Genomic DNA, 12,702 nt, shown 5'->3' with positions numbered 1-12,702 from the left:
TTATTTTTAAATTATATTTTGGTTGTTTTTGATGACAATATTATCCACCTATTGGCCTCTGTTCTTATGATTTATCTCATCATTGTATGTCCCAGCAACATATTCCATTGTATAATATGAGTCATTTGAATTTTAACAAGTTTTTTTAATGTCATTATGACAGTACCGAAACAAATAAAATGAAAGTAGATTGAAAAATACGATTACAATTTCAATGAGAAAATAATTCTTTAAATCTTTTTGCAAAGCTAACAATTAGGAAAATTAAAAAAAATAAATAAATAAAAGAAATTACATGAATTTTTTTCATTTTATAAAAATTAATGAACGTTTATGCTGTATTGTGTGAAAACACACCATACATAAAAAAAGTTCCTGAACTAATTTTTGTTGGATGTTAAAACAGACCAGAATGTTAACAAACAACAGTAATCATGATGTATCATTTGCTTTAGCTCAACTGATTATTACTTCTTTGTCAAGATAGGTTTAATCCTTTTCTGATTTACAGGCATTAAAACTATATAATTGTTCAATTAACATTGATTTTTGTTTTAATTTATTTCACCAACTGTTTCATAATAAAAAATAATAAAGTTGCTAAAAAACGGCAGTAGTTGTTATAATGATCTTAATGAACCCTATTCATCTGTGACAATGACAATATTACTCATTCATTTCTCCAAGGATTGCATTAGTATAATTGTTTATTTATGGGTCGATTCATATTTCTGTTCCATCTTCTATTCAGGCTTAATTACGTTTATGTATCTATCTTATAAAAGTTTTTATTTTAAAATGTCTTATAATCATTCTCAAATGAGTGTTACTGTAAAGTAGTTATGCTTTAAAAGTATGAAGATTCAGGACAAATGTAATCCAGGAAGAAGAAAGTCAAAGCTACAAAATTTAAAAAAATGGTTAAATTGTAAATGAACTCTTCAGAGCAGCCTTTACTACTATCATGATGGTTGCTAACTTTCGTAAGAGAAATAGCACAAAAGAAAGAAAGAGTACATTATTATCAATAAATTACAATGTTGTGGTTTTATTATTTTTTATTAGTGTGAAATATATACAAATGAAATATTTTATTCATATTAATTATTATGCTAACTTTGACAGATTGGAGATTTGCTAGCATTTTTTGCACATTATGTTTTTTTAATTAATAAATAGTATTTATTTCTTAAATAAAGATTACTTATTTTTAAGATAGTGTAAGTTGAACTGTTTATCATCTTTTAATAAATACTGAACCAAGGTAACATTACAGAAAAGAACAGTTATTATTCCACTTAAATGAATTGTTTTTATTCATTTGTTTAGTGTTCTTACTTATAAATATTTAGAAGTTGTGGATAGAAAAAAATGTGTTTTAAAAATAGATTTAATGAATTGTATATAGATGCTATCTATGTTAGAAAATAGATATTTTTTCTTAGAAGTTAACCATATGTGATTTTTTTCAATAACAATGATCAAGATGTTTTTATTTAAATTTTGACTTATTTCCATGTGCAATATTTGTTGTTGAAATAGTAAATTATCTAATATTTTAAACTGAAAAAAACAAATAGGGTTTTTTGAAGTTTTGAATTTTATAAAAATTTTTTTATGTAAACCTGTAGTCAAAGAATATTAGTTTATATATATATATCCTTATTATGCATATTTCATAAAAAAATGTGTGTAATAGTTTTCTATTCTCCACTGGTTTATGGTGTATTTTGGCCATTTTTAAATCAGATCAGTTTTAGAAATCCTTTCTGTTTGTCATGTAATGGTTAGATTGCATCCAATAGATAGTTTTTCATTCTGATAAAATAATTCTGTAGAAAGCACAAAATAACATTGCACACACAAGTATTTTGTAATATGTTATTAAAAAAATTAAATTACTTAAAAAATTAATAGTAAAAGAAACATTTATTGAATCATATTCATTATGTTAAATAAGTTAATAATATTCATTATTAACTTCTATAAAGTTAATTTATTTTTACTATCTTAAAATATATATTTAAAATGTTTTCTTTAATAGCCAAAAATCTTAACTCACTCTTTCTTTTTGGAGGAGCTTCATATAGTTTCTAGTGCTTTTTTTTCTTCTTTTTTTAAATATCACCAATAAAATCTGATGATAAATGGTCTTGGAATTGTGAAAATCTCTGTTTATAATAAATAAGTGGTTTGTAAATTTCATCAGAATATTAATTTTAAATTTTAACTAGTTATAGTTTCATCACTCTTTCATCCTTGCATCTTGCATCCTCTTTCATTACCCTCTGGCAAGGACTCTTAAGAGTTTAACCAAACTTCATCTGGAACAAGCAGGCTTCTAGAATAATTACAGATCTACTAGTTGCTTGTTTAACAAATATCAGTGTTTAAATTATGATTGTTAATAATTTGATGATAATCAATAAAATCCTTTTACTGATTAAAATTATCCTGGAATTTTAAATAGGATGGTTCAGTAGAATATTCTAATCTTGTGAAATTGAAAGGTTATGTAATTTAATACAATAGCCCTTGGTGACATAAAAATTAACTACTGTATGACTAGTTAACATTACATCTGGGCTTGATTGGCATAGTGCTGTAATCAACACGAAAATATAATGCAACTGACTTAAATTCATGTATGGAAAAAATATAAACAAGCAGCTTGCAATTGAATAGTTGATGTAATCTGCCTGTCTTTTCATCAAAGTATTTAAAAACATTGTTAAAAATATATCTTGTTATAAACATACTGTTGTCATTTTTTGTGGTCTTAACCAATGAAAAATAAAAGACCATTACTAAAAAAGTGATGACAAAATAACAAAAGAACTAGTGGACTAATCAATTCTGTAAATAAACAATGTAAAATTAAATACTAATATCTACTAAATACAAAATCCGCCAGGTTAGTCTAGTGGTTAAACTCATTATTGCAAAATCAACTGATTTTCAATGTCAAGAGTTCTAAGGAATGCCACTCTGTGGATACCATTGTTCTTTGGTGGGTGGGTTTCAATTATCTACACGTCTCAGGAGTGGTCGATCCGAGACTACATGTTTACCAGTACACTTACACTTACAATGCAGCTACTTTAGACCTGTCAAGTCGGTAAATGCATTTGCCTATATACACACACACCCAATGGGTTAAACTTCCATCTACTCCAGGCAGTAACTGGAAAACTTGTTAGAGAAAACAAGTTCACTTTTTTCCATATGCTATGTAAACTTTCTGTAATGATTCAAACCTCATTTGTGTAGCTTAGAAAAATATTCCTTTACCCTTATGTATGGGTAAATAAAATTATGACCCTGTTAAAATCATAACATAAAATAAAATTGTAACATCAGTTGCAGATCTTTATGAACTAAGTGTAAGTTACCTAAGGTGAGTACAGAATTAAAATTCAGTTTTTTTTGGCATACTAAGATTTTTAGTTAATAAAAAAATAAGTATTTTAGAATGTGAGAAAAAATTCATTTTTGACACAAACTTTTACAGAAAAATTATGATCCCATTTTTCATGATTTTGTAAAACAAGATGAGTAATTCAAATATTAATTTTCTCTTACAGTAATCAATCTAATATGAAGTTCATTAAATTTGACCCAAATTTCTTGAATAAAAGATAAGAAAATGGTGTATAAGTTCCACAAATCAATACCCAAAAAAGTCTATTTGATAGAATATAAATGTTAATTACTTTTTATAAACCAAACCTGTTTTTAGGTTATGTTTACAGTTAAAGTACAGATGATAAGATACAGATGTTAGTATTGTTGAATTTAATTAAGCCAATAAAAACAGTGTTAAATAATGGCTAAAATTATTTTACTAAATACTATAATAAATTATAATACTAACGATTAATTAGTAATTGAAATATTAATTTGTTTTTTTTAAATGACAAACAAAAATATTTATATAATTTTTTGTATTTGTAATAAATTCAGTCAAATTTCCTTTTATAGATGGAATTTCAAATAATATAATAAATATTAAACCAAAAATTGCAACCTTTTTTATTCTATACCTAAAATATTTTTTCTATAACTGATTTCCTTGATGTTTTAGAAAAAAGAGAGTGTTTAATTAATATTACAGTAAAAATAATATTGTATTTTATTAGAATATATTAGTGAAAGGCTGCATGAAAATTTAATCCAATATGTTACCTTAGATCTAATATAATTTTCTGTCCTAAAGATAATGTATAAAACAAACAATTATGAATCCATAAAATGTTAAAATAATGTTTTACTTTGATTTAAATATAATTTGGTTAATGAAGAAAAAATCTACTATTATTAAATTATTGAATAAAAGTTAAGTGATGTGCCCTGTGTTATTTTTTTAATCTGTATCTTTATTAAATGGTAAAGAAAGAGCTACCTGATATTTTTTTATATATGTAATAATTAATTAGTTTTATTTTGTGTGATTTAATCTTTGATATATTACATTGCTTTTTTTAAGTACAACTATTACTTTACTGTATAATAAATTGTAAACCAAGCAATTATTTTTGTCATGTTTATCACGGATCGTGATTATAGTGTCTTTATGATTTTATCATGGACATAGTGCACAATGTTATTTTTATGAGAGGTTATCTGTAAAGTAAAGACCGTTTCATTATAAAAAAATGTATTCTGTAAACTTATAAATATTTTTCATTTCTCTTAAACTACATTCCTTACATAATTGTCACATAAATTAAGACGTTTATCGTAGCGATACACCAGCTAACTGATTGCGAATTGCTTACCGCTCAAAAATTCTTTCAATTTCCCAAACAAATTTAATCAAAAGGAGCTAAATCCGGACTATAAGGTGGGTGATAGTAAATTTCCCATTCAAATATTCTCAGTAAATACACTTGTCGGACCTGCAACATTATCGTGCAGCAGGGCGACGCTGTCGGTCAGCCGCCCACGTCGCCGATTTTGAAGGCGCGACATAACTTACAGTAGGTAGAGTTTTGCAGTAGGCTTCTGCATTTGTAGTCGTTACACGTGGCATGAAATCAATCAGCATTATGCCAAACCGAACCCTAAAGACTGTGGCCATCAGTTTGAGTCCAAATGTCTGTGACTTGACCTTTGTTGGTGATTGAGGATGATGCCATTCACTTGACTGATGTTTTCTCTCTGGCTTGTAATACGAAATCAATATTTCATCGCCAGCAACAACTGAATTAAGGAACTCATCACCTTTTTCTGTGTAGCGCCTCAAAAATTCCAAAGCAGATCCCATTCGGATTTTTTTATGACGTGCGGCACCCAATGTGCACGAACCTTTCTGAACCCTAAATGTTCATGAACAATGCGATCAATAACAGCTCTTGAAACATCAGAAAAAAGAAGGGCCAGGTCGGAAATCGGTAAGAGACGATCTTTTCTGATTTCATCATCGACGCGTTCCAACAAGTCCTAGGTGATTATCGAGGGCCTTCCCGAACGTTCTTCATAATGCACATTAATTCTGTTATTTCTAAACCTTTCACATCATTTTCGGACCTTTCTTTCATTCCTTACATTATCGCCGTACACAGCAACCAACTGCCTATAAATTTCAGCCGGCTTAACGTTTTGATGGTTTAAAAACGTATGACTCCATGTATTTCACAACCGACGGCAACACCGATTTTCCTATTCTGTAACGTAATAATCTAACATAACGTAATCAAAGAAACTACAACGCGACAACTTACAGACAACAATGCAGTGTATATGTTACTAGTATAGTTATGAACGGCACAGGTTCGGCCAACCTTAAGGAGAGAAACTTCCCAGCGATCTTTACTTTAAAGATGTCCCTCGTATTATGTTTTTTCATAATATTTTTGTTGCTGTTATATTTCAGTTCTACAATCATGTCTAAGAGAAATAGAGATTTTTTTAAAGGTTTTTTTTTTTATTTCACTACAAGTTAGTATTAAATAGTGCCAAAAGTATATATGTGTATATTACAGATGCATTCCAAAGCAATTCATGATGTTTTGTTATTCATGCACACAGTTAGGAGTGCACTGATACTGAAACACCATGTCAGTACTGGTCTTTGGGAGAAATAAAAAATTGTCCTTTCACACAAAATCTGTTTTAACGTAGTATGGCCCATGTTTTATTGTAACATTAGGTATTCATTGGCATCATATTTCTTAATGGAAAATATCACTTCCTTAAAAGGTGTGTGTGACAAAGTACACAGCAGTAAATTATGAAAATCAGACTTCACAAAAATGGTCCTTGCTTTTGGATATCTGTAGGCAAATGGCAACAAAATGGCTAACTAAAAATCTAATTCTTGAAAAAAAAATTAAACATTTGAGATGAAAAAGATAAGTTTTGTTTCTTATTAGTATAAACTATTGAAGGAAATTGGCCTTATATCAGAAGACACCACAGATAAAATAAAATTAAACAAGAAAATCAAGAACAAAAACACTCATTACACAATCACAACATGGACATTTTCAACACTATAAAGGGCACAAAGTCGAAATGTATGAAAAAGTACTGGTAGGACTGCAAGGCCCAAAAAATCCCATCGAAGAGACTTGGATAATGGACTGACTAAAGTGATCCTTTGCAGTCATAAAAGATAATAATAAATCATTGAAATAAATGTGCATTTTTCATAACATTTTCATGTAGCCAGCTAGCTACCTGTGGCTGTAATCCATATTCCTGCAATCTGCTATGATGATCAGTTATGATCTACTATGACCCAAAATTTCCGGTACTGGAAAATTTACAAGTGGGCCCCTGCATACATTACATTACAGTAATGTTTATTCTTAGTAATAAAGATGCACTAGATATCATAAAAACCTATCAGCCTCATTTTTGGATAATTAGTTTAGTTTATCAACTTGATTATTGAAATAAAATAAAGCTATTATTATTATCATTAAGAAATGTCATTTTTATCTTGAGATGTAATATTTTCACATGTAATTAAAAATATTGTATTTCAGTGTAAACAAAAAAAAATAACTTTTTCCCTCAATTTCCCAAATAACTTCAAAATACCAAATAGGATTCCATGATTACAATATGGTTATTCTTAGTAAATAGAAATTTGGTGAGAACTGGGGTAAATTTATATATATAATGTTCAAGAGTTCAAAAGTGTAAAATAATACAATTTATGTACAAGAAGATATGAATACCCCCTTAAAAACTCTTGTTTTTTTGTTAGTTGCAAAGTTATCAGATGTATTATACACCTGTAGAAATGAAATTTTAAGTAAATTTGTGACATTGTTTCTGTTATTAAAAATAAATTATCAAAAAATACTTCATGTTCAAACAAATCTTGTTGGACGTATGAATCTGTTCTTTAAATATAATAAAATTGCATTTATCTGGAATAAACAGGGATGAAAGAAACATGAATTATATGTTATATAAATAGTTACAGTAGTGCTATATATTATGAATATAAATCATAATATACTTGTTTATTGATTAATGATTATTTAAAAAGAATAATTAAAATTACTTTTAATTTGAAACTATTATATTAAATATCTGTTCATAATTTTTTTATTAATGGATATTATAAGTATATAATATCCGTTAATCTAAGATGAATGCAGAAAGATTCTGCAAAAAGTAAATTTTTTTTAGTATATGTCTTGCACCCCTTTATTATTCACTTGTCATTTTGCACATGCAAATTATTTTCCTCGATTATTCCCAAGGCATAGACTTATAGAATCAGGTTCATCATTTGTGTTTTGATGCTAGGAATATGTGCTGTGGGAAAATCCATCAACAGCTTTTAAGTTAGTTATAAAATTGTGATGAATGATAGCATGGCTAGTAGGTAGATTCAGTTGTTTAAAGAATGCTGATAAAACATGCATGAAGAAGATTTAATGGATGAACATCATTACCAAATAACAACTTGGCATTTAGTCATCAAAAAAATTCACAAAATCTGTATTTTCAATGATTCGTAGATTCTGAGCTTTCTTTAGTTTTCAAAAAATTTCTTTTCCTATGCCTTTTGAAGTTTGTTGTTAATCAGTATTTCGATGGTAGTGAAGAATTACAAACTGAAGTTACAAAATGATGAAGACACTAATGACTGAATTTTGGTGGTCGGACTTTTATAAAAATTAATGTGTTGTCTTTTGTAATAGTTGAAAGTGTGACATTACATTTAATTCTTTAAAATTAATAAATAATTCACGTTCAAAATACTGAAAATTTCCTTTTAAAGAGCCTAGTAAAACTAATTAGCAGCACCTTCAGTGGAGTTTCTTTTCTGTTGAATAAAAGTCTAGTATTTTGAAAGGGAGTAATTAAATAATTTTTTTTTAGTAACTGAATGGAACTTACAATCTGGAAATTTTGAGTAATATTTTAAAATATCAGTAAATATTGATGTATAAATAACAAGATAATATTAAGTTATTAACCTGCTTAATTCTTATTCATCGGCATTCATTGAACTTCACTGGAAATAACTCAATGTTATTAGATGACTTTTATTCTCTATGTTGAGATTTCTTAATCTTTTGCTTCCTGGCAACTGGCTATTCGAATCTTTTTTAAAATTTTTTTAGCCATTTAATTCTTGAAAGGGGAGTTTTTATATTTTATTTTTTCATTATACACTCATCAATATTAGTATTTTAGTGGGTATTTCCTTCTTTATTTTGAAAGAAAGTAAGAACTTTTTTGTTAATTTTATTATGTTTATTTTTTATGGATAATACAGTTATGAAATACACACATGTTTAACACAATGAGAATCTGAATGATCTGTTTTATCAACTTGTACTTCTGAAAGGTATGATTGTCACAAATCGATGATTGTATAAAGCAATTTGTTTTTTCTTTTGTTATTTTTATCAGAATATCTGTAATACATACTATAACATCAGTGTAATATATTTCAGGAATGACGAAAAATTAATACTGCACTATTTGTTTTTATTTGTAATAAATATTTGTCTAGATATTTAAAAAAGATTGGGATTAATACAATGGAAAATCTATAAATATGGTTCTGTATACACAATAAGTCTTAGTAAAATGCCTATTTTTAGTAAAGCATTTTATTTAGTAATTTTTCAGATGTTTTGGAGTACAACCTACTTATTGCATTTTAGATTTGTTTTGTAATAAAATATTTTTTAAATGTAAAATAAAACCGATGTATTACATTTAATAGTATCTTTTGTCATATATCTATTCAATAAATTTGATTTATAAAAGGGCTATTCCAAATCTGGGCTATTTATAAGAAGACTAGTGAAAAAAATTATTAAATAAAAAAGAAGATCTTATATTTATAAGTTACGCAAGTATCTACAATAAGTCTTTACGTGCCAGCTACATGCAGGCAATTAACTATACTATGACACCAATTTTTGCAGAACCATGACAACATAACCTGGTGGTGTTATACCACTGCCAGTGTACCCAGCTAATTATTAAACCATGGGTCTGAAAACTTCAAAGACTTGGGTCAAACATTCTGAACAAACATTCATTTAAGTGAAGAGATAGTAGTCACTTGGTTAGTCCAAGCTATCAACTTAGTTAAATTGATAGGGGGTTGGCCAAAACCCTTCCAGTTGAACTATTCAAGCAACTTGCAGATGGGGTCGTTCTTTATTAAGCAAAAGAACAATATCATTCATGAGCATCCCACATTATTTGCTTCAAATATTAACCTCTGAGTATTCCTAAATTTCTGGAACTTCATTCGAAAGTTCTGAACCTACAAATTATTGTCTGTGCCTTACATTTTCCTGTAAATTCCTACCGTGGTTCGGTAATCCTTCTCATTGAACAACATCTGTTGGAGGTGAGCCATGGGCAGTATTATAAAGAAAGGTTATTAGAAGGACCTGTTAGCCTTTGAAAAAGATTCCTTTTAGAACCCTTCTTCATTCCTAACATTGTTATTTTCTACTACTTCCTTCTTAATTGGCAGGGATCCGTTACTCAGGTCCATTATACTTGGCTTGTTACACTGCCCCCTCCTTAAAACTATTCTTCCTGAACAGCTCCCTGATAAGGTGACAGGTTTATAGAGAGTATATCATGCACAATTTGCTTCACGTTTTGATTAAATACATCAGTCAACATTACTGAGTGATGTCCTTTCTCCTTCTTGCCATTCACATCTTTCCAACATCTGTATCTCCATGCGCTGTTGCTCAAAGTGTAGAAAAACACAATACTGTAGATGAATTTCAGTAGTACTGTGTTTTCCCATTGCAAAAATCTAATCACACCACCCATCTCACAATTGGCAGGAATCATAATGACTGACAGCTTCATGTTTAGCTGACTGCTGGTTTACAGACGCTGAACAGAATGGGTGGCAAACAGGAATGTAATAAGATTGTAAACTGTTATTGGCTTCAGTAACCAACTAGAAGTTTATTTTTGGAATAGTCTTTTCATATATGTTTGACGGTCAAATATAAGTTTTTATATGCAGATATACAACTGTAAAAATTAAGAAAATGAAAAAAATTAAGTGGTGTTACCCAGGAATGTATGCTTTACTCAAAATGAGTAAGATTAAGATAAGTAATAAGTAAGAAAAGTATAAGTAATTAAGATATAAAATAAAAAATATTTTTGTAGACGCATTGGTATTTTATATAATTGGAATTTTTAATCAAATTAGTATTCTTTAAACAAATATCTTCAAATTTATATAAATTTCATCAATCCTTTTTTTTTTTGCTTTAATGATAAATTTATTTTCATCTGTCACTAAAGAAAATCCAGCCATAAAATTCCTTCCAAAACGCTATTACCTAATTTGAGAAAAAAAATTGGTAAAGATGGGTTTAGAATTTGTTTAAAGTTTGATTATTTTTAAACATTTATGTTTTTTTGCATTTATTGAACTCTGAATGTTGGTATATTTAGTTCATTTTTATATATGTAACAATTTTTAATTTTTAAGGAAATTGATAAATTTTACATTTTTTTTAACAAATTTGTAATCTCACTTTACTTTTTAAATAATTTTGTTAATAGAAATTATTTAAATACTGAACACTAAAGTAAAGTTTAAGGTTTTTTGAAGTGAGTCTTCTTTATGTTGTCTCATAATTTATGTAAATTCATTATTCAGTTTTTTTGTAGATCACAGGCAATGCATAGTCAAGTATAAATATGAAAGTTCTCCTTTTCTTTTTTGTTAATATTTTGAGTAATGTATGCATTTACCTGGATAATCATCAGTTTATTTATAAATATCCTTTACCTATAACAAATAATTGTGAGTTTATCACATAATATTATTTATATTAACCAACATTAATTAATTAGTATTTTCTTTGCTATTTTTATTTAATAATTAGTAAATATAATTTATTGTTTTTTATGTCATTAAACTTTATTGAAGGATATTAATAATAATAATACAATTTATTGTTCTACAGATTAATGATAGCCAAATAATTGAGTAATGCAATCTTTATTGTTTAAATTAGCCATTTGAAATGGTGTTATAACTTAACTGTACTCTTACTTAATGTGATTTAAAAAAAATGATTTCATTTAATCCATTTCAGTTTCTGATGATCACAATTTAATAATACTTATAATGTAAGTTAATAAAGAATAAATTAAAAAAATTTTATTTATAAGTGTCTTACATCACTTCTTACCTGCACTTTTTTTTTGTTGTATTTTTGCCAATAGATGAATTTAGACCACCTAGTTGACTGATACTTAAAAAAAATGTGAAGTTTATTGAATTGTTTGTATTCTACGAGAATTGGACAAAAAAACCTATAAGACGTTTTAAAACTGAAACTTATTTACGTTAACAAAAAAAAACATTGAAAAAATGCTCCTGAATTCAAAAAGCAGATCCAAATTCACAACACTCCACACAGAACCCCAAATAAAATGATAGAAATGAAATGCACATCACCAGATAAAAATTAACTTAAAAAATCCAACAAATCTGATTTACCAGGCACACTTAAGCTTCACTGCACAAACTATAACAAGTTTTATCCAATAAGTTTATTAAAATACCCCTATACCCCCTACTTCCAGTGTAGTAATATACATTTGTTTTTTTACTGTGTACTACATATTAAAATTTATTTTGTTATTTTACTAATTATCAATCCAATGATGCCAGTAATGATTGATTCTTGTCACTGGGAATGAATCTATATACAACATTTTTAGTCTACTTGTTAATGCTAAATATGTGAGAAATTGATCTCAAGATTTGATATAAAAGAACAGCCAATGTGAAATAAATAAAAAGGCATTACTCAGGTAGTAATGGCTAAGAATTGATAACTTATTTTTAGAAAAGGTGGTTAGAATGTTGTGTCTATCTTAATATATTTTTATTTAGTATCTTTCACTGGTAGACCAGTTACACTTATCACTTTTTGTTAAATAAAAACGTATCCTAATCTGGTGATTCCATGGATGTAACAAGCTCCTGGTACACTTATATGAACAGAGGATGTAACTTCCTATGGGTCTAGAATTTTCACTAGATAACTGCAGATTTCCAGAATAACAGACGAATCAATCAATCTGAGACTATTGTTAACCAGGTGTTGCCATTTATTTATTATGAAGGTGGCAATGGAATATAGCAGCAAAGAAAAAAATAATGCGATTAAAAATCTGTCACAGATTTTTTAATTTGGTCGTTATCAATTATGTAAA

Source organism: Lycorma delicatula, chromosome 8, assembly GCF_047948215.1.
Source record: "Lycorma delicatula isolate Av1 chromosome 8, ASM4794821v1, whole genome shotgun sequence".
In the NCBI taxonomy this organism is placed as follows: domain Eukaryota; kingdom Metazoa; phylum Arthropoda; class Insecta; order Hemiptera; family Fulgoridae; genus Lycorma; species Lycorma delicatula.
The sequence above is the reverse complement of the archived record's forward strand: the minus strand, read 5'-3'. Positions refer to the sequence as shown.